Raw genomic sequence first — 22481 nt, 5'->3', positions numbered from 1 at the left:
CTGTCTCTCTCCATCAGAATACAGGCCGCCCGAGGGCTGTCACTTGTGTATATTTCTGTGGGGTACCCCCAGTACATAGCCAAGGGCTTGCTCAGTATTGGTGGGCAGAAGGCAGGGAGGGGAGAGTTGCTGGCCTGCTAGGCGGGTGGATAGAGGGTGGATGAGTGGATAGGTAGGGGAATGGGTGGGTGGAGGGAATGGTAAGGAGGCAGGCAGGCACGTGGAAGGGAGGCAGGAGGGATCGAATATCCTCGGGTTAACATACATCCAAAAGCAGTGTGGTGAGCGATCAAGAATATGTGCTTGGGAGCCCAAAGTCTGAGTTCAAATCCCAACTCTGCCACTCACCAGCTGTGTGACCTTGGACAAGTCATTTGCCCTCTCTGAGCCTTACTTTCCTTCTCCGTAAAATAGGGATGAGGACGATGATGAGGTTTTTTAAAAAGATTTATTTATTTAGCTAGGCAGAGGGAGAGGGTGAGAGAATCTCAAGCAGACTCCATGCTTAGCACCCAATGTGGGACTCCATCCTATGACCCTGAGATCATGACCTGAGCCAAAACCAAAAGGCAGATGCTTAACCGACTGCGCCACCCAGGAGCACCCAGTGATGAGTTTTAAGCAAGATGATGTATCTTTAAAGGCCTTAAAAACCCTGGGACAGGGGCGCCCAGCTGGCTTACTTGGTGGAGCATGAGGCTCTTGATCTCAGGGTTGCGGGTTTGAGCCCCATGTTGGGTGTAGAGATTACTTAAAAAATAAAATAAAATTTTTTAAAAAAGAAAACAATCCTGACACAGAGTAATCTCTCAGCAAATATTAGCTCCATTGTACTTTTCCTTTTCTTGATCATTTAACCACTCAGATTCCTCTGCACGGTATCATAAAACTTACCCTGAAGATCAAGAGAAAGAAAAGACAAACAAAAGCTGGCTTCCTCCCAACATTGGTTCTCCAGAGAACATGAGATATTTCAGCAGTGGGGAAGAGAATTTCTATAGGGCAAACATCCTTCAAACCAGCCACAGGGGAATTTGTACCCAGTTCCTCAAAAACAGCTAGAAAAAAGAAAAAAATAGAAGAAATAAGTAGCAAGATGCTTTCTCTTTTTCTTTGGAGCGGTCATGTGGGTTAGCTGCAAATTGCTTCCCAAAAATGAGTCAGCTGGGGAGAGATGCCATGTGCATTTGAGCCAGCCTGTATCATCATCCCAACAGCACAAAGTAGCCCCCAGGCCCCTTGGTAACATTTTGTCCAGGTTTGGACCCATTTTCACAGCCTGGTGCAGGCTTAGGAATGAGATACACCCAGGATCAAATCTCTACATGTCACTTCTTAGCTTGAAGTCACTTCTTAGCCTCTCAGTGATGTTTCACTTCTCTGAGCCTTGTTTTCTCCATCTGTAAAATGGGAATAGTCTTGTTTGCCTCACAGGGTTTGTGGGATAAAATGAGATCTGTAGGTGCCTAAAAAATGCAAGATCATAACAGTAGTGATGGTAGTTAACTTCTCTTACTCTCTCTCTGAGCCTGCTGGGCATGAGTTCGCTGAATTTTCTCTCCTGATTTCTTAAACATCTGCTGGAGAGAGACATCTGACCCTTTCATGGGCCCCTCTGGCTTGTGAGCAAGATGAAAACTCTCTTGAGAATGTCTTTTCTCATGTGCTCATAATGGCTGCCCTCTCCCCTTGGCTAGGCATCCCCGCTTGACAGATGGGCAAAAAGAGGCATTCAGAGAGCTGATGGGAGGTGCCGGAGGGACTGTCTTCTCAAGGGCATGGACACAGGGTCTTGCTCCCTGCAGCCCTGGAGCAGGAAGCTAGATTCAAAGGAAATGGGGTCAGAGGAGTCTGGGAGGGGGTTCCGAACTCAGACCTCTCCTGGGTCAGGCAGGCAGTGTGCCTGTGTGAAGCGTGGGACCTTGGCGGGCCTCTGCCCTGGGCCCTCCGTCTTCTCTCTGAGCTGAGAGTTGGACCCTGAGGACCGCCGGGGCCCCCCTGGGTCCACTTACACCACCCCTGCACCCCTCTGAGCCTTGGCATGCACATCTGCGGGAAGCGGTGGCTCGCAGGCCCTGCCTGCCTCTCTCTCCTTGGTCATGACCCTGAGGCCTGGGGGGATGATGTCAGCCATCCGCAAGAGGCCATATCACCCAGGTGGCCCCAAATGTCTTCCTAGCGGGTGACCTTTAGTGATCGGAGGGCTCTGTCCTGGGGCCCGGTCCCGTCCCACAGCTTTCTCACTCGGCCGGGGAGGGGCCAGCGGCTGTGTGGGCGGGGCCTGCGGGGAGCTGCTCACCACATCCTCCTCTTCCTCCATACCCTGCACACGCGGCCGCGGGGCAGCCACACTCTGACAGACCCACTGGTGCCTCTCTGCCGAGTGACCCACGGGCTCGGGGTCCGACTGTTTGCCGGCTCCTCCCCGAGCGTGACTGACAGCCACACGGCCGTCTGTCTGCCTGCCTGCCTGTCTGTCTCTCTGGGTGTCTGCCTGGCAGGCCACCTGCTGGTTGGCTTGACCTCCCCTGTCTGTCTGTCTGTCTGCCTGCCTGCCTGCCTGCCTGCCTGCCTGACCAGCCCTTGTGGCCGTGTGTCCCCTCCCTGGCGCAGCCGAATGGTCCCTTACCCCAGCCTCTGCCTTCTGTCTGCGCGTGGCCTTGCTGGGATGTGACCAACCGTTGCCTTCCCACCCCCCACCCCCCCAGCTGGCTCCCTCTGTGTGGCCCGCCTGCCTGGAGCCCGGCTGCCATCCATTGGGGTGACAGGTCGTATGCTTGTCTGGCGGGTGACTGGGGCAGGCTGTGGGTCCCCACCCCCTAGCCCTGCCGGTTCCTTCTCTCATCCCCCACCCCCACGCTGAGCCTAGCTGCCGCCCCCTGGTAGCCCACTGGATTGCCCCGAGCACACAAGGGATTTCTGAGGGAGAAGCTGGAACAGCAGGTAACTCGGCTCCAGCCACTGTTCTCCGCGGGGGCCTGGCCCCTTCTCTGCCCGAGGTGGGAGGACACGGAGGGGTTTCGCGCCCTTAGCATAGCTGGGACAGTGAGACAAGCAGAGCTGGGGCTGGGGTCTCCTCTTCAGCCCAGCGCAGGATGACCACAGGATCCTTCTGTGGGTCTGCAGGGGGCCTGGAGGCAAGGCCATGGCTGAGAGACCCCCTGAGCTGTCTGTGGAAACCAGCCTCCAAAAGGCAGGTGGTGGGGAAAGAAAGCTGGTGGTCCCAGACCAGACCCGATGCCTCAGTCACCGTGGTTCTGGGCAGCTGAGCAGGGCAGAGTGGGCAGGGGTGAGACGATGAGATGGTGTGGCACTTCTAGGGGGCCCAGTTTTGGGGGGAGGGGCAGAGATTTTGTGCCGGGTCCCATGTGTTAGCTTCTTTATGTCATCTAACTCCTCAAAACGGGTTGGTGTACCCATTTCACGGAGAAAGAATGGGGGCCGGCTCTGAGAGGTAGAGTGATTTTCCCAAGGTGACTCACCAGTGCGTAGCAGGGTGGGCAGGCGACTCGGAGGCTGGCCCTGTCCTCCACACTGTCTCTTCCTCACGAGAGCCCAGGGGATGGGCCCACGGAGGAGAGGGGAGCAAGGGGTCAGGGGGAGGCTGAGCCTGGAAGCATGGGTTGAATTTTGACGTGTGGAAAGGAGGGGAAGGAAGGAGCCGGCAGACACTTTCCTGGCAGAGCAGCTGGGTGAGTAAAGGCCTCCGGTGGGAACATTGGACCCGTGGAAGGAATGGCCAGTGTTGCCCAGTGGGAGCAGCGGACCCAGGGCAGGGGGCATTACAAAGTCAGGGGCTGCTCCTGGGAAGACATCTGCATTCCCCTGGGGGAAAGCGTGGGGGTTTTAGAAGCACATGGTGGAGTGGGGAAAACCTGGCAGGTTCAAAAGTCAGCCATGCGACTCCCTAGCTGGGGGGATGTGGGCAAGTCTCTGGGCTTCATCCAGCCTTGTGGAGGCTCAGTTTTCTCATCTCTAAAATGGGAATGAAGGCAGTTCCATCTTCATGGGGCTAGTTGTGACGATTGGAGGGCATAAAAATATGAAAGTTGCAGGTCTCCCACGAAAGCAGCTTGTAACCACAAGGAACCTGGAGCCCATGGCGAGAAGGGCCAGTCTCCAAAAGCAGAAGAGGGTGCACGGACACATTCGAGAATCTGCAGTCCTCCCTCCTGCAGCCTCCATGGTTCTGGTCCTCCCCGCACCAGGGCTCAGTACGCTGCTGACACCTGAGGGTCTCCCACCATCCTTACAACATCAGCTGAGGCTGAGGGCCTCATTCAGCCCATTTCACAGATGAGGAGATTGAGGATCCCAGATCACCTGTGCCCACGAGATGCAGAGCTGGGTTTGGACCCCCAGTCAGCTTGATGGCAGGGCCATACCCGCTGGGCAGGGTAGCATAAAAGCAAGACTCATCGTCTTGAGGGCCATTGCCTGCTCCCTGTGGTGGCCTCAGCAGAGTTCTACCCACTCCACACCTGGCAGGGTGTCTGGATCCTCACCACCCCACAGGGGAGGGAACTAAGAGCCCTCATGTTAGGAGAACCAAATCCAGGGCCAGGAGAGGTGGGGTGAACAAGACAAAGGCTGAGCCCTGGGCTCCCACCTGCCCAGTGAGGGGTGGGGGTGAGGGTTGGAGACCATAGGCTTGTGGGCAGTGGGTGGGGGCAGATGGAGGACGTGGAAGGGGGGAAGACCACCTCTCTCTCCCTGGCGCCTGATAAATGAATGAATGAAAGGAAGGAGGCATCCGTGATTCCAGGGAGGAGAGCCAGTGCCTTGGGAATCCCCCACAGGCAGGAACGATGGCTGGGAGGTCTCTGTGGTCGGGTGTGGGGCGTGGGACCCGGCGTACCAACACACGGCCGATGGTGATTTGGGGCTTTGGAGTCAGCCAGGACGGGATGGAGACCCAGCTCCACCCCATGGTACCTGTGTGACCTTGAGTAAGCCGCGCAAACTCCCTGAGCCTCGCTTTCCCCGTCTGTAACATCCATTTCGGGTGTGTTGGGAGGTTTTATTCTACCCGTGTTTTGGGGGGTAACTGCTGTGCAGCAGGTGCTGTCCCAGGTCCTGGGGATTCAGTGGCGCAGACAGACAGGGCCAGCGCCATGAGGAGGGGAAGCAGGCTTAGCCCTGGCTCACAATTATGGTTTACATGAAGTGTTGTTGGTAACAGTCGTCTTGTTATTTGCTAGAACACAGGGCATGGTGTCTGGCTCACCCTAAGCCCTCAGGAAATGATAGCTCATATGGTGATTCTGCTCTCTCTTTCACAGCTGGGGAAACTGAGGCTCAGAGAAAGGTAGGGTTTTCAGGGTCACCCAGGGAGTCTGTCACAAGCAGAGGGAAAGCAGCTGTGAAGACAGGAGGAAAAAACACTTCAAGGAGGAGGGTCTTCTGCCCCCCCAACCCCTTCCTCCCCTGTCTTTGCCCTCTAGTACACCCTGAAATGTGGGGGTGGGGCCGGGGGGAGCAGAGAGGGGCCCCACCCCCACCCATGGCTCACAGGTGTGACCGCCCCCACTCCTTGCCCTGGCGCCTGGCCAAAGGGACTTTTTACGACAGCTCATATGCAAGATCTGAGTAAACCTGGAACTTCTGAAACATCCTGAGAATATTCCCCAGGGTGCAGGCAGGGGCCCTGCTGATGCCCCCCAATGGCTGGGACACTTGCATCCTGCTGGTCCCCCTCACCCAGCCCCCAGGAGGGGTCCGGCCACCCGAATGGTCCCCAGGGCAAGCACACCAACCTGGCTCCCTGCTCAGGCCCTGGTGGTTCCTTACTGTGTGACCGTAGGCAAGGCGCTGGGCCCCTCTGGGCTTCTCCTTTCCTCATCTGCCAAGAGGGCTTGAGCATGTAGATTGGCACCAGGGCCTGCAGAGCTTCTCCAGTATGAATCCATAACACTCCGCCCACTTTGGCCAGGCTGGTGGGGTCCTGCTGGGTGGGGGAGGGGGAATAGAGGGCAGGCCGCCAGCCCTGTCCCAACCCCCCACCTCCAGGCCGGGCCGCAAGCATCCCTTCTTTCTCTGCCTTCCAACCAGCCCGTCCTGGTCTGGGAGAGAGGGGGCTGGAGGGAGGGGTGGCTAGAGGAGCTGAGAGGGGTTGCAAAGTCTGGGCGAGGTTGCCCAGCACGGTGGAGATTGCAGGGCGGGTAAAGAATGCACAGGCAGGGGGCGGTTGCTGGGAGCAGGGCATGCTTCTTGGCTAGGGGAGGTTGCACAGGCTGGGAGAAATCCCAGTAGGGAAGGCTTGTTCGGGCCAGGAGAGGCTTCGTGCGTGGACAAGGATCCCAGCCCGGCTGGGAGGGAGCGACAGATAGACAGGTGTCACAGGCTGAGGTTGGGTTAGGACCTTCCCCTCATGTTCAGCTCCTACTGACTAAGCTTACCCCAGGGTCCTGGCACACCTGACCTCAGACACCCACAACCCAGTCCTTGCCACTGGCAAAATAAAAAACACATGTAAGAGGCAAGTAATGTTCCCCACACACCTGCAGTGTGCCTGCCTCTCACCCCCTCGGCCAGGCCAGGGCACTGCCCCATTCTATAGGCGACGAAAACTGAGACCCAAACAAAAGGAGAGGTACAGCTAAGGGTCCACTATGGGTTAGTGACAGAGCCTCCTTTCTGGTCGAGGGCTACCAATCTGATTCTTCCTCAGCCTGAGCGCTCTGCTTGGCTAAGTTTCTGTGTGACCCTGGGAAACCCACTGTCCCTCTCTGAAAGTTCCTTGTTACTAATCTGATAATAGCAGGCACGATTGCTCAGACCCTGGGAGCTGAAGGTGTTGCTTGGGGTGGAGGGAAATTCCTGGCACTGTGTGTGATGGAGCTGATGGGGAAACTGAGGTCTCTCGTGCGGGCCGCCTGTGGGCCTGCTCCGTGTATGACTGGACACAGCAATTTTTTTTTTTAAGATTTTATTTATTTATTCTGAGAGAGAGAGAACAAGCAGTGGGGAGGGGCAGAGGGGGAAAGAGAGAGAGAGAGAAGCAAACTCCCTGCTGAGCAGGGAGCCCGATGTGGAGCTCGATCCCAGGACCCTGGGACCATGACCTGAGCTGAAGGCAGACGCTTAACCGACTGAGCCACCCAGGTGACCCAGGACACAGCAATTCTTAGCCTTGTTTGTTCATTCACCATTCCCCCAGCTACTTGTTGAGGACCTACAGTGCTCCAGGGCCCACTCCACACACTAGGGACACTTTCTTTTGTGAATGAAACTGACAAATTTCCCAGCCCCTGGGAGCTTATGCTCCATGATGGAGACAGGTCATAAACAAAAACAGAAACACTTACTAAACTAATTCTAATGTCACAACTGTGTGAAAGGAAACAAAGAGATGTGTGGCCCAGAGAATCGCAGGGGACATGTGGTGATTGCCTCTTTGAGGAGGCGACATAAACGTTGAAACCAGGGGATGAGAAAGCAAAGAAGCACGAGGAAAAATGTTCTAGACTGAGGGAATGGCATGTGTAAAGGCCCTGCGGTGGAGGGGGAAGATGGAGCCCTGGAACTTTTATCCTTATCAAGTAGGTCAAGATCCTCAGTGCACCAAATTTAAGAGAGAGGAGTCAAAAAGAGTAACATCGACTTTTGGAGTGTATAGTCTGCATGGGTTTTAATGTTGAGGGTAGACTTCAAAATCCATTATGATCGAAAGCATTCCCTTTCATTTAGTCACTCATGTAACAGAAGCTTTGAGCATCTACTGGGTGTCAGGTGCTGGTTAACCACTGGCGATTCAGCAGTAACCAAGAGACACACGGTCCCCGCCAGGCCATTGCTCAGAATGTCGCTGAAAACACCCTGAGCAGTGTGCTCTGGTGGAAGGCTGGACCTGAGGAAAGAGTGACTCATACTCTTTGGAGAGGTTGAAGACTGACAGAGGAGATGTCATTCGAACTGGATTTTGAAGACTGAGTGGGAGGCTGGCAGTCCACTGCAGACTGTAGAGAGTTCTGGTGGCTGAAAGAGCACGTGCTAAGGTGTGGAAGCAGGGTGAATGGGGATATTGGGGAAGCTGTCAGGTATCTGGTATACCCGGAGTCCAGGATGGATACTGGGGGTCAGAGGGAATTTTGGGGGGCAGATCCTGAAATGTCTTGAATGCCAGGCTAAGGAATTTGGGGTCTTCTCTGAAGGGCAATGGGGAGTCACAGAACAACCCGGCTGCAATGAGGACTGGGTTGGAGGTGCCCCAGCTGGATGCTGGAGAGATCAGGAAGGAGAACAGCAGGAGGGCAGGTGGGCAGAAGTCCCTGAAGACCAGGGATAAACGGAGCCCTTTCTTCTGGGTTCCCTTTCGGGAAGTCCCTCAGTCTTGACACTTCCCCTTCTGGCGACCTATTGGCTCCTGTTTCTGGCATGGCTGGGGAGTCCCTCTTCACCCACCTCATTTCTTCTTGGCCCCCGTGGGAAACATTTTGCTTTTACTGCACTCCAGCCTTACCTTTCACTTTCAAGCCCCAATCCCCACCCAAGCCCCAGTGGAGATGATGATTGCCCTGAGACACTCAGCAATCCTGTTCCTGAATCATGCGTGAGGGAAAGAAGACACGGGGGGTAACCAAAGCGTGAGTTCTTTCCAGTTTGGGGTGGTTGTAAATAATGCTGTTGTGAACGCCTCTGCACACATCTGCTTGTGTACAGATGTACATGTTTCTCTTCGATCCATAGCCTGGAAGTGGGATTCTGTTCAGCAGAAGTGTTTCAAAGTGGTCATATCAAATTGCATGCACACCAGAACACTGAGTAGAGATTGAGAGTTTGGGTTACTCTGCATCCTTTACCAGCACTGAATTGTCTGTCTTTTTCATTTTAGCCTTTCTGAGTTGATGTGTCGTGGTATCACACAGAGAGTAAATTTGCATTTTATTGATGAGTCATGTTTTAAGCACCTCTTACTATGCTTATTGGCCATTTGGATGTCTTCTTTGGTGAAATGTCTCTTTAAGGTTTTGATCCATTTTTTCTTTTTTTTTTTAAATATTTTATTTATTTATTTGACAGAGAGAGACAAAGCGAGAGAAGGAACACAAGCAGGGGGAGTGGGAGAGAGAGAAACAGGCTTCCCCTTGAGTAGGGAGCCCGATGCGGGGCTCGATCCCCGGACCCTGAGATCATGACCTGAGCCGAAAGCAGATGCTTAACGACTGAGCCACTCAGGCTCCCCTGGTCCATTTTTTCAAAATTGAGTTTTGTGTTGTTTATTGTTGTTTTGTAGGAGCTCCTTATATATGCTGGATACAGATATATATATATATGTTATATATATTACAGATATGTATAAATTATATGTATAACACATATTTTATAATTTTATATATATTACATATATTATACACAACTATATAAAATATAAGGATTATATATAGTTATATAAAAGAAACATACAGATATAGATTTATAGAAACAGATATAATCTCTTCCCATTTCAGTTTCTTTTCCATCCTCTTAATGAAATCTTTTGGTGGACAAAAATTCTTAATTTTAATGAGGTTCAATCTATCAGTCTTTTTCTTTACAGCTCAAGCTTTCTATGTGCTATTTAGGAAGTGTTGTCTGCCCTAAGGTCATGAAAATATTATTATCTGTTTTCTTCTAGAAGCTTTATTGTCTTACCCCTGACATTAGGTCTACAAAATATCTGGTTTGTTTGTATGCATGATGTGAAGTGGCAGGTCAAGATTTATTTTTTCCCATATAAATATCCAATTAATCTACCATCATTTTTTTTAAATCATGCTTTCCCCATGACTTTGCAGTAGTGCCTTTGTTGAAAATCAAGTGACGATAAATGTGAGTCTATTTCTGACCTCAGTTCTTTTCCATTGGTCAGTTTATTTTTCCTTGCAACAATGCCATATTATTTGTCTAAACTCTTCTTAGTTCTTTGCATTTCTATATAATTTTCGCACTAGCTTGTCAATTTCCACCAAAGGAAATCTTGCTGGGGTTTTTCTTGAAACTTGAGATTTCATTGAAACTTTAGTTCTATTTGGGGAGAACAGACATCTTTAAAATATGAAATTTTCTGATTCATGAACATGTATGTCCCTCTATTTATCTGTCTCTTTAAAAATTTATCTTACTAATATCTTGTAGGTTTCTGTGTAGAGGTCCCAAGTAGAATTCATTAGAGTATTTGATTTTTTTATGCTAATGCAAATTGTATAATTTTTAAGTTTTCATGTTTGTTCTTGGTATATAGAAATACAATAGATTTTCTTCACACTTCACTAACTTTGTTAACACACTTTTTCAAGCTGGAGTTCCAGATATAGGAAGAAATAGCTGCCAAACCCAGTTCACTTCAACTGACCACCAGTTGGGGACTTCCTACCTTTGCTTTTATAATGTTTGCCGATCCCTTCATCTGCTAATCTCATGAGTGCAAGGCAGAGCATCCCAGCCAGGGACTTCATAAACTAGTACATATTTTTTCCCCTTTTAACAAGTTTTGCAGGGACAATACAGAATAGTACAGTATTGTTAAGTGTATGCACATTGTTGTACAGCCAATCTCTGAAACTTTTTCACAACTGAAATTGCATACCCATTGAACAACTCCCCATTACCCCCCTCCCTCCATCCCCCGAAAACCACCATTCTACTTTCTGTTTCTATGAGTTTGATGACTTCAGATATGTCATGTAAGTGGAATTGTACAGTATTTGTCTTTTAGTGATTGGCTTATTTCACTTAGCATAAAGTCCTCAAAGTTCATTCATGTTGTAGCCTTCTTTCTTTTTAAGGCTAAATAATCTTCCACTGTATGTATGTACCACATTTTCTTCATTCATTGGATGGTGAATTTAGGTTGCTTACACATCTCCACTGATGTGACTAAAGCTGCAGTGAACATTGGTGTGCAAATACCTTTGAGATGCAGTTTTCAATTCTTTTGGATATCCACCCAGAAGTGTTATCCAGAAACTGCTGGATAACATGGTAGTTCTCTTTAAATTTTTGAGGAACCTCCATACTGTCTCCCATCATGTTTGCACCATTTAGTAATTCCACAAACAGTGCATAAGGGATACAGTTTTCCCACATTCTCGCCAATACAATATCTATCCTCATAGGTGTGAAGTAACAAATTGTGGTTTTGATTTGCATTTCCCTGATGATTAGTGATGTAGAGCATCTTTTCATACACCTGTTGGCCATTTTCTCAATCTTCTTTGGAGAAATATCTATTCAAGACCTTTACCTATTTTTCTTTTTATTTATTTATTTTTAATTTAAATTTAATTATTAACATATAGTATATTACTAGTTTCAGGGGTAGAGTTCAGTGATTCACCAGTTCCATATAACACCCAGTGCTCATTACATCAAGTGCCCTCCTTAATGCCCATCACCCAGTTACCCCATCTCCCCCACCCACCTTCCCTCCATCAACCCTCAGTTTGTTTCCTATAGTTAAGAGCCTCTTGTGGTTTGTCTTCCTCTCTGATTTCATCTTATTTTACTCTTTCCTCCCTCCCTCTATGTTCATCTGTTTTGTTTCTTAAATTCCACATGGGTGAGATCATATGATAATTGTCTTTCTCTGATTGACTGATTTTGCTTAGCATAATACCCTCTAGTTCCATCCACACCATTGCAAATGGTAAGCTTTCCTTCTTTTTGCTGGCTGAGTAATATTCCACTGTGTGTGTGTGTGTGTGTGTGTGTGTGTGTGTGTGTAAATATATATATATACCACATTTTCTTTATCCACTCATCTGTCAGTGGACATCTGGGCCCTCCTTTACCCATTTTTCAATCAGGCTATTTGTTTTGTTACTGGATTGAAGGAGTTCTTCATATCTTCCGAATATATTCAATATATGATTTTCAAAGATTTTCTATTATTCTGTAGGTTGTCCTTTCACCCTATTGATTGTTTCCTGTGCTGTGCAGAGGATCTTAATGTAGCCCTGTTTGTCTACGTTTGCTTTATGGTCTGTGCTTTTGGTGTCATATCCAAGAAAGAATTGCCAAGCCCAATGTTCTGAAGTTTTCCCTTATGTTTCTTCTGGAAATTTTATAGTTTCAAGTCTTACATTTAGGTCTTTAATCCATTTTAAGTTAATTTTTGTGTGTGATGTAAGAGGCCGTGCTCATTCTTTTGCATGTGCATATCCAGATTTCCCAACATCATCTGAAGAGACTGGCCTTCCTTCACTGATGATGTCTACAAAGATTTATTTCTGGGCTCTCTATTTTGCTCCATTGGTCTCTATGCCTGTTTTTATGTCAATACATACTTTGTCTGTCTTTACACCAAGATCTATATGTCTGTCTTTATGTCAATGCCTACTGTGATTACTGTAGCTTGGTAATATGTTTTGAGATCAGGAAGTGTAAGGCCTGTAGCTTTGTTTCTCATTGTCAAAGATTGTTTTTGTTATTCAGAGTCCTTTGAGATTCCATATGAATTTTAGGATTTTTTTTCCTATTTCCGCAAAAAATGTCATTGGGATCCTGACAGAAACTGCCTGAATCTGTAGATTGCTTTGGACATTTTAATAATATTAAGTCTTCCAATCCATCTTTCCATTTACTTGTGCCTTCTTTAATTTCTTTTAGCAATGTTTTGTAGTTTTCAGAGTACAAGTCTTTCACTTCAAGTATTTTTTATCCTTTTTGATTCTATTATAAATATTATTTTAATTCCCTTTTGAATTGTTCATTGTTAATGTATAGAAATGCAACTGATTTTTGACTGTTGATTTTATATCATTCTACTTTGCTGAATTTGTTTATTAGCCCAACGGCTGTGTGTGTGTGTGTGTGTGTGTGTGTAATCTTTAGGGTTTTCTCTATATAAGGTCGTGTCAGCTATAAACAGAAATAATTTTACGTCTTCGTTTCCAATTTGACTACCTTTTATTTATTTTTTGTATTGCCTAATTGCTTTGACTAGGAGTTGTAGTACCATGTTAGATGGAAGTGGTGGGAGTGGGCATTTTTGCTTTGTTCCTGACCTTAAAGAAAAAGATCAGCTTTTTACCTTTAAGTAAGGGGTTAGCTGTGGGCTTCTATATATGACCTTTATGGGGTTAAGGTAATTTCTTTCTATTTCTAGTTTGCTAAATGTTTTTATCATGAAAAGATGGTTAATTTTGTCAAATGCCTTTTTCTGCATCAATTGAAATGATCATGTGATTTTTGTCCTTTGCTTGTTAATGTGGTGTATTTTTGGATACTGAATCATCCTTGCATCCCAGGGACAAATCCCACTTGATCATGGTGTATAATCATTTTAATGTGCTGTTCAATTCAGTTTGTTAGTATCAAGGATTTTTGCATCAGTATTCATCAGGGATATTGGTTTGGAGTTTTCTTTGTCTGGTTTTGGTATCAGGATAATCCTGCCCTCATAACATGAGTTTGGAAATGTTCTCTTATCTTCAATTTTTTGGAAGAGTTTGAGAAGGATTGGCATTAATTCTTCTTTAAGTGTTTGGTAGAATTCACCAGTGAAGTCATCTGGTCCTGGGCTTTTCTTTGTTGGGAGACTTGATTACCGAATCAATCTGCTCACTATTTATAGGTCTGTTCAGATTTTCTATTTTTCATAATTCAGTGTTGGTAGGTTGTATGTTTCTAGGCATTTATCCATTTCTTCTACATTATTGAGTTTGTTGGGATATAATTATTCAGAGTAGTCTCTTATAATCATTTTTTTTTCCTGTGGCATCAGTTGTAATGTCTTCTCTTCCTTTTCTGACTTTAGTTATTTGAGTCTTCTCTTATTTTTTTTAGTCTAGCTAAGGGTTTGTTGATTTTGTTGATCCTCAGAAGCACAATAGATTTTTATATTGGTTTCATATTCAGTGTCCTTGCTTAACAATTATTATTCTAATAGTTTGTTAAGTATCTGGACAGTTCTAGGTGCTCAATCCTTTTTTTTTTTTTTAAGATTTTTATTTATTTATTTGAGAGAGAGAGAATGAGAGACAGAGAGCATGAGAAGGAGGAAGGTCAGAGGGAGAAGCAGACTCCCTGCTGAGCAGGGAGCCCGATGCGGGACTCAATCCCGGGACTCCAGGATCATGACCTGAGCCGAAGGCAGTCGCTTAACCAACTGAGCCACCCAGGCGCCCTAGGTGCTCAATCCTTATATCATTCCAATCCTTATAAATTTTCTAATCTTTATAAATTTATTTATTTTTCTTGCCTTATTGCATTGACTAAGACCTCCAGTACAAGACACTCGTCTTTTTCCTGCCCTCAGGGATATAGTTTTCAGTATTTGACCATTATGGATAATGTTAGTTGTTCATGTTGTGTGCACCTGTGTGCGTGTGTGCTCTTTATCAGATCAAAGAAGATTCTTTCTATTCCTGTTTTTCTGAGAGTGTTTTAAAAAATCATGAATGGGTGTTGTAATTCATTAAATGTGTTTTCTGGGTCTATTAAATTATCATATAAATTTTCCTTTTTAATTTGTTTATATGATGAAATAGATTACTGATTTTCAAATGCCAAGCTAACCCTGTATTCCTGAAATAAACCTCATGTGATAATGATGTCCATCTACTTTTGTATATATCATTACATTTGATTTGTTATTATTTCATTTAGTATTTTTGTATGTATATTAAGAGAAAGATTGACCTATAATTTTACTTTCTTTTAATGTCAAGTTTTGATGCAAAGTTACGTCTTTCATTCCAGTGTTTAGTTCACTTACATTTGATAAAAGTACTGATGTGTTTGGGATTAAGTCTACCATCTTGCTATTTGTTCTCCTTTTGTCTATTCTTTATTCCTTTTTTCTTATTTGTTTCATTTTTTAGAAGAATGAAGTTTAAAAAATTATTATTCTGTTTCCTATTATATTTTCTTTTATAATTCTTTTAGTGCTTATCTTGAAATTACAATGTGCATATTGATCTTTTTTTGAGTCTACCTTATATTGGTACTCTTATAACTTCCCAGACAACACAGTGACCTTTAACTTTATTTATTCCTTCTTACCTTTGGGGTATCATGGTAATGTATTTTAATTTTGCATACAGTTTAAACTTCATAAGACATTATCATTATTATTTCAAGCAATTATTATTCATTTATATTTATAATATTCTCTATTGCTTTTTATTCCTTCTTACATTACCTTGCTTCCCATCTGGTGTTATTTTTCTTTTGCCCAAAAGACTCACTTTAATGTATCTTTTGATGTAGTCTGCTAGTGACAAATTCTCTCAGCTTTTTTTTTTTTTTTGGTCTGAAAAATATCTTTATTTTGCCTTTATTTTAAAAATTGTAATTAAGATCTAATTCACATACCATACAATTCACTTTTTAAAAGTGGTTTTTAGTATATTCACAAAGTTGTGCAACCATCAGAACTGTTAACTGCAGAACATTTTCATCACTCTAAAAACAAACAAACAAAAAACCCTACCCACCATTCCCCCTCCTTGCAAAGCTCCAGCCCCTGACAACCACTAATCTACTTTCTGTCTCTATGGATCTGCCAATTCTAGAAATTTCTTATAAATGGAGTCATACAATATGTAGATTTTGTGTTTGGCTTCTTTACCTTAGCATAAATTTTCAAGATGCATCTGTGTTGAAGCATATATCAGTATGCTTCACTCATCTGTATGGCTGAATAATATTCTGTTCTATGGATATTCTATGTTTTGTCCATTCAATTGGTGGACATTGGGCTGCTTCCAGTTTGGAGCTATTATGAATAATGCTGCTATGAATATTCATGAACAGAGGTTTTTTTTGTTTTTTGTTTTTTTAATGGAGATATGTTTTCAGTTATTTTCACTATATACCTAGGAGTCAAATTGCTTTGTCATGTGGTAACACTATATTAACTTTCTGAGAAACTGCAAAACTATTTCCCTTAGCAAACATCATTTTACATTCCCATCAGCAATGTATAAGAATTCCAGAACTCTACACGTTCACCCGCTTTTTATTTTTATGTTTTTAAAATAGCCATCTAGTGGGTTTGATGTGATCTTTATCTGCATTTCCCTAATCAATATGATGATGAGCATCTTCCCATGTGTTTATTGGTCATTCGTATATCTTCTTTGGAGAAATTTTTATTCAAATATTTTGCACATTTAAAAAAAATCAGGTTGACTTTAAATCTTGAGTTGTAAGAGTTCTTTATATATTCTAATACTAGACCTCTTACAAATATATAATTAAAAATATTTTTTCTAATTCTGTATATTGCCTTTTTACTTTCTTGGTAGTGTCTTTTGATGCACGAAAGTTTGTTTTTTTGTTTTTAAAGATTTTATTTATTTGACAGAGAGAGACAGCGAGAGCAGGAACACAAGCAGGGGGAGTGGGAGAGGGAGAAGCAGGCTTCCCGCCGAGCAGGGAGCCCGATGTGGGACTCGATCCCAGGACCCTGGGATCATGACCTGAGCTGAAGGCAGACCCTTAATGACTGAGCCACCCAGGCGCCCCGATGCACAAAAGTTTTAAATTTTGAAATAGTCCAATGTATTTATTTTTTCTTTGGTACTTGTGCTTTTGGTGTCATTTCTAAGAAACTACTGTGTGATACAAGGTCACAAGGAGTTATATCTGTATGTTATTTTTAAAGTTTAATATTTCTACCATTTACAGCTGGGTCTTTGATCCATTTTGAGTTAGCTTTTGTATATGGTGCGAGATAGGAGTCCAATTCCATTCTATTGCATGTGGATATCCACCAATCCAAATGGTGTCCCAGCACCATTTGTTTTCAAGACTATTTTCCCCCCCATCAAATTATCCTGGCACCATTGTCAAATTTCAATTTAACATAAATGTATAAATTTTGACTTTGAATTTGATTTCATTGATCTATATATAGGTTAGTATCACACTGTGTTGATTAGTATAGCTTTGTAGTAAAGCTTTGAAATGGAGAAGTCTGAGTCCTTCAACTTTGTTCTTCTTTTTCAAGATTATTTTGTCTATTCTGGCCCCTTATATCTCCATATGAGTTTTAGGATCAGCTTTTTAACTTCTGCAAAAGAGCCAGGTGGGCTTTTGACAGGGATCACTTTGAATCTGTAGATCATTTGGGGAAGACATCTTAACAATACTGAGTCTTCCAATCCATGAACATGGGATAGGCTTCCATTTATTTGGGCCTTCTGTCATTCTTCAACAATGTTTAGTAGTTTTCAGTGTACACATCTTACTCTTTGTTAAGTTTCTATTTTATTCTTTTTGATATTATTGTAAATGAAATTACTTTCTTTTTTTAAAGCTGTTTTTAAAGATTTTATTTATTTATTTGACAGAGAGAGAGAGAGCACAAGCAGGGGGAGTGACAGGCAGAGCAGGCAAAGAAGAAGCAGGCTCCCTGCTGAGCAAGGAGCTGGATGTGGGACTCGATCCCAGGACCCTGAGATCATGACCTGACCTGAAGGCAGACACTTAACCTACTTAGCCACCCCAGCAGCCTGAAATTACTTTCTTAAATACATGTTCAGATTGTTCATTACTGTTGTACAGATATAATTGATTTTACATATTGATCATGTATCCTGCAACCTTGCTAAACTCACTTATTAGGTCTAATAGTTTTTGTTTGTTTGTTTGTTTGTTTTGTTTTGTTTCATTTTGGCTTTTTGGTGTGGATTCTTTAGAATGTATATACAAGATCATATATCTGCAAACAGAAATGCTTTACTTCTTCCTTTCCAATCAGGATGACTTTTATTTATTTTTCTTGCCGAATTGTCTTGGCTAGAACCTCCAGTACAGTGTTTAATAGAAATTATGAGAGTGGACATCCTTGTCTTGTCTATGATCTTAGAGGAAAAGATTTTTGTTTTTCACCATTAAATATAATGTTAACTGTGGAATTTTAGTAGATCTGTTGAGCTTGCCTTATTTTTTTGAAGGATATTTTTTCTGGATATAAAATTCTAAGTTGGCTTTTAAGTATATATTTTTCTTTAATTTTTAAAATAGTTTTTCTGTGTGTAGGTGTGTGGGTTGTTTGTTTGTTGTTGTTGTTGTATTTGTCCTACTCAAGGTTTGTAGGACTTCTTGAATCTATGGATTAATGTCCTTTCCTAGTTTTGAAAAATTCTTAACCAATATTTCTATTATTGCTTCTGAGTTGTTCTCTCTCCTCTTTCTATGTTCCAAATACATGTATGTTGGACCTTTTCACAATGTATATCTCTTTTGCTCTTTTCTGTATTTTAAACACTTTTTCCTTTGCATGCTTCAGTCTGAGTATTTTCTATCCCAGCTCACAATCCTCTCTTCTAATGTTACTAATCTGTTGCTAAATCCATTCATTTCTTGTAAATTTCAATTATTGAATTTTTTAGTACTAGGGTTTCTACTTTTAAATAAATTCCATATTTCTGGCGAAATTTTTCAACATACCCGTCTGAGTATTTTTAAATCATGTTAGATAATGCCACTTTCTGAATCACCCATGTGTCTGTTTTCCTCTTGGTTTTTGGTCATTTGGTACTGTTTCCAGGTTTGGCTTGTCAATTTGATTGAATGCTGGACATTGTGCATGAAAAATATAGAGGCTTTTGGTGAAGCTGACTTTTTCCAGATAGGTTCAAATTTTCTTTTAGCAGACATATTGCATATAGGCGGATCATCTTGCTGCAGTTATGGCTAAACTGGTTCTGAGTTTTCCTTATTCCCAAGGTATATCCTTTCTTGAATAACTGGGTATTTACCAGGTCCCATCTTCTTTGCCAGGGCTTGAACTCAATTCTTCCCTCACTGTTGTAAAACTACAAAATCTCTTTCTTAGTTTTTAAGCCCATTGCCAGATTTTTTCTGCTAGGTTTCTTGGTATGAGACGCATTTGCAATGACTTGACACATGATTTGAGGGGAAATTGCATGCAGAATTTCAGTGCATTTTCTTCTCTCTGGAACCCTGGCCTCTCAAGTACCATCTAACTTCATTGCTCTTTCGTGTCCTCTATTTTTTCTTTTTCCTGCTTCATAGTTGTTCTCAACTACTAGTTGGGGGTTCAGTCTGATACCAGCTACTCCACCATAGCCAGAAGTGGAAGTCCCCCTTACATTTTATTTTAGAAACATAGATTAACTGACATTTAAAATTTTATGAAATAGTTTGGACATACAAAAAGGTATATTAAATAATATAATCAACACCCATGGTAGCTTTGCTCAGTTTCACCAAACTGTTGAGAACCCTGACTACTCCCCCAATCACATCCCTTCCTTTTCTACTCTATTCAAAATTTTGATTTTTTTAACTGTCCCCTTAAATTTCTCTATACTTCCAGGACACGTGTATGTTCACCTAAACAATATAGAGAGCTATTTTACACAGTGTTAAATGTGACATAGATGATATTACTATGTATGTGTTCTTATTTTATTTTATTTTCACTATGCATTTTGTTTGTGAGAATCATTTGCTTTGCTGTGTGAAACTATGACTCATTTTCACATTGAGTGATTACGCCACAATTGATCTTTCCATTCTCTTGTTGATGGATATTTAGGTTGTTTCCAATTCTCACTATTAAAATCAATGCTGCTATAAACATTTCAGGGTATGCTTCTTGTACATACATGCCAGGGTTTCATCAGTGGTGTACAGAGGAGTAAAATGGCCGGGTCTTAATGCAAACACCTGCTCAAGTTTATTAGACCATGCCAAACTATTTTCCAGACCACTAATTGACATTTCCACTAGCCGTGAATCAGAGTTCCCATTACACCATGTCCTCAGCAACATGTGATGTTGCCAGACTTTTAGTTTTTGCCAATCGAGTAAAATTAAAATGGCGTGTCATTGTGGTTTTAATTTGCATTTCTTTGTTGGCTGTGAATTAAGCACTTTGTGCTCTCCGGAGCACCTACTTCAATCTGGCTCTCTACCTCCAAGCTTCTTCACTTCCCTAGAATCTCCTGAAATTTGGCTTTTAGTCTGAACTACCACAACCCTTGAAATCATTTCTTGGCACTGGAGCCTGGCAGATAAACACCTCTCCCCAGCCCCATTCCATCCAGGACTGTGCTGGAGTGCTTCACGTGCAGTGATGTATTTAGTGCTTCCAACAAACCTGCAGCAAAGAGTCATGACCCCCACTGTATAGATGAGAACACAGAGAATCGGAGGGGTTAGGAACTTGCCCAAGGACACACAGCTGGGAGCTGGCAGACTCTAAGCCAGGTGCTCTTCACTCCTTATAGGAGACTGCAGAGGTAGGTGGTGCCACAGGGGGTCCCATAGCAGGAAGGCCCTTAGGATACCCTCTGCCCTTCACTCAGAAAGCACACCTGGTGGTTTGGTGTGCATCTGGGAAGAAAGTACTGTTGCCCTCTGGAGTCAGCCTGAGTGTGAAGACTGACAAAGGCACAGATTCGGGGCAGGGAGAAAAATGGGACGGGGAGGAGTTCCGACTTGGTGCCTTTACCATTCAAGCCTGCTGTTCCCCGAATTGCGTGGCTGATTTTAGACAATGTTCAATATCTCTGCACCCCATAATGAAAGAGTTAGACCTTTTAAAATCTTCTTTCAGTCCTGTGATGCCAAGTGAAAATCTCAGTTTGGTGCTAGTTTGCCTTAAACAACCTGATACTCTTTAATCCCCCTTTTAAATGAAGGCAATCTGGATTTCCCAACTTCTCAGTTTTAAGCGGGAGATAGCATCTCACTCACATTCGATTACTGTCTTCTGTTTGCCTCCTATTTAGTTTTACAGTTAATCGATCGTTTTGTTTAAGAAACACATAACATCTACAATTATGTTGGACACTGTCCCCGATGTTTTACAAATACTAATTTACTTCTCCCAAGGACCCCCCGAGGTGGGCACTGTTACTAGTATGTCCATTTTACAGATGAGGACTCTGAGGCCCAGGAAGGTTAAGTAAACTTCTCTGAGGTCCCACAGCCTGTAAATGGCCGTGCTGGGATTTAAGCTGAAGCAGGCTGGCCCGGAGTCTGCGTTCTAACGACTGTAGTACACACAGTCTCTCCATTTCATACTAGTTCCCTGTTGATTGTAGGGATATATTTTCTTTTGAGACATGTTTATTGGAGTAAACTTGGGAGGAAAGGTAAAGATAAATAGCAAGTAGATAATAGCACCGGTGAAAACCTTGAAAGCCGTAAGTGGCAGGAGTTCTGGAACATTCCAACATGGCTTCATGGATGCAAGGGCAGAGCAAGGGGGCCGTGAAGACTGAGTTTAGCGGGATGGGAGGAGGGGAGGTGTTCAAGGAGAAGACTCAGCACAGGAATTTGCCTCGTGCAAAGGCAGAGAGGCATGATGGGGCCTCAGGTGCTAGGGGGAGGCTGAGTAATTCAGAGTAGCTGGCCAGTAACTGCAAGAACCCAGCACCCTTGTATAGCACTTTCTGGTTCACAGAGCACTGTCACATCTGCTTTCCACTGACCCCTCTTAACTGCCAGGTGCAGTGAGCATGATTGTCCCCATTTTAGAGATGATAACCAGGGTCAGAGAAATACCAGAAAAAAATTTTTGTTATTTTTTGCTCCAAGTTACTCTGGCTTCCAGTTCTGGGCCCTTTGCTCTATTCCACTGTATCAGGTATCTTTGGTAGCAAGCAACAGAAACATAATTCACATGGTTGAGCAAAATAGGGTGGGTGGTTTGGGGGGGGCGGGGTTTATGTAAAGGAAAAGTCCAAGTGTGGACATCAGATACGGCTGGATCCAGGTCCTCAAATAATGCCGTGGGGACTCTGGGTCCGTATTTCTCAGCTTTTGAGAAAATTTCAGGCAGGGTCTCCCTAAGAAGTGACAAAGATGGCTGCCGGCTTCCAGCAGGGAGCCAAAAAAGTACCTCTTTACTAGAGTTCTAGGAAAATCCCCAGACTGCTCTCATTCTCCTTGCTTGGGTTGGTGTCCATCCCTGATCCATTCAATGCGGCCAGGCAGGTGGGATGCTGTCTTGGCCAGGTCTGGGTCAGGTGCATCCCCTCTATCCCCAGGCACCTGTGTGTCATATGTGCAGAGCTGAGGAATTTGGAAGGACGAAGAGCCTTGAATCTGGGCAAGGGAGTTGGTGATTTATCCTGTGGTCCAAATGGAGCCTCTGGGGAGCCTCTGGGGAGTGACATAGACGGAGCTATGCCAGGCCTGGTACTGGGGTCAGAGGTGTGGACCTGCCAGTGAGGGGCAGATAGGAACCCCACCTCCCATGATGGGTAAGTGTGATAAGAGGGCTCCTGCAGGCCTTGGGCCAAGCAAGATCAGTGTTCCTTAAAGGAGATTTAAAAGGTTGTTGACCCAACATTATTTTAATAACAATGTTATTCATTTTAAGATGTACTGGAGAAAAAATATACAACTATGAATATTATTGCTTAGGATGAGGCTGGAGTTGGATTTTTTAAATAAGCTCATTTATAGAAAACATTAAATAAATGATAGCACACACGATCTACAAATATGGCCAACATTTTGAAAGTGAGAAATTTAGGGACCTCTTGGCTAGATCATTCTGGGGCCCCTCT

The 22481-nt window shown here is 44.0% G+C and overlaps 1 protein-coding gene across 3 annotated transcripts in view; it reads left to right on the top strand.

Annotated features, from left to right (window-relative positions):
• Positions 1 to 2260: 2260 nt before the first annotated feature.
• IL21R (interleukin 21 receptor) overlaps positions 2261 to 22481 on the top strand; it is a 35392-nt gene continuing 15171 nt past the window's right edge. Inside the window, exon 1 of one of the 3 annotated variants that reach the window (XM_081819804.1) lies at positions 2261 to 2943. The gene's annotated coding sequence lies outside the window, so the exon portion shown is untranslated. Of the gene's footprint in view, positions 2944 to 3349; positions 3693 to 22481 lie in introns of those variants that run through there. The other 2 variants (XM_006746719.3, XM_031017514.2) reach the window with 2 other exon arrangements.

This window comes from Leptonychotes weddellii, chromosome 5, assembly GCF_054177405.1.
Source record: "Leptonychotes weddellii isolate Sample4059 chromosome 5, ASM5417740v2, whole genome shotgun sequence".
Classification (NCBI taxonomy): Eukaryota; Metazoa; Chordata; class Mammalia; order Carnivora; family Phocidae; genus Leptonychotes; species Leptonychotes weddellii.
The sequence above is the reverse complement of the archived record's forward strand: the minus strand, read 5'-3'. Positions and strand labels throughout refer to the sequence as shown.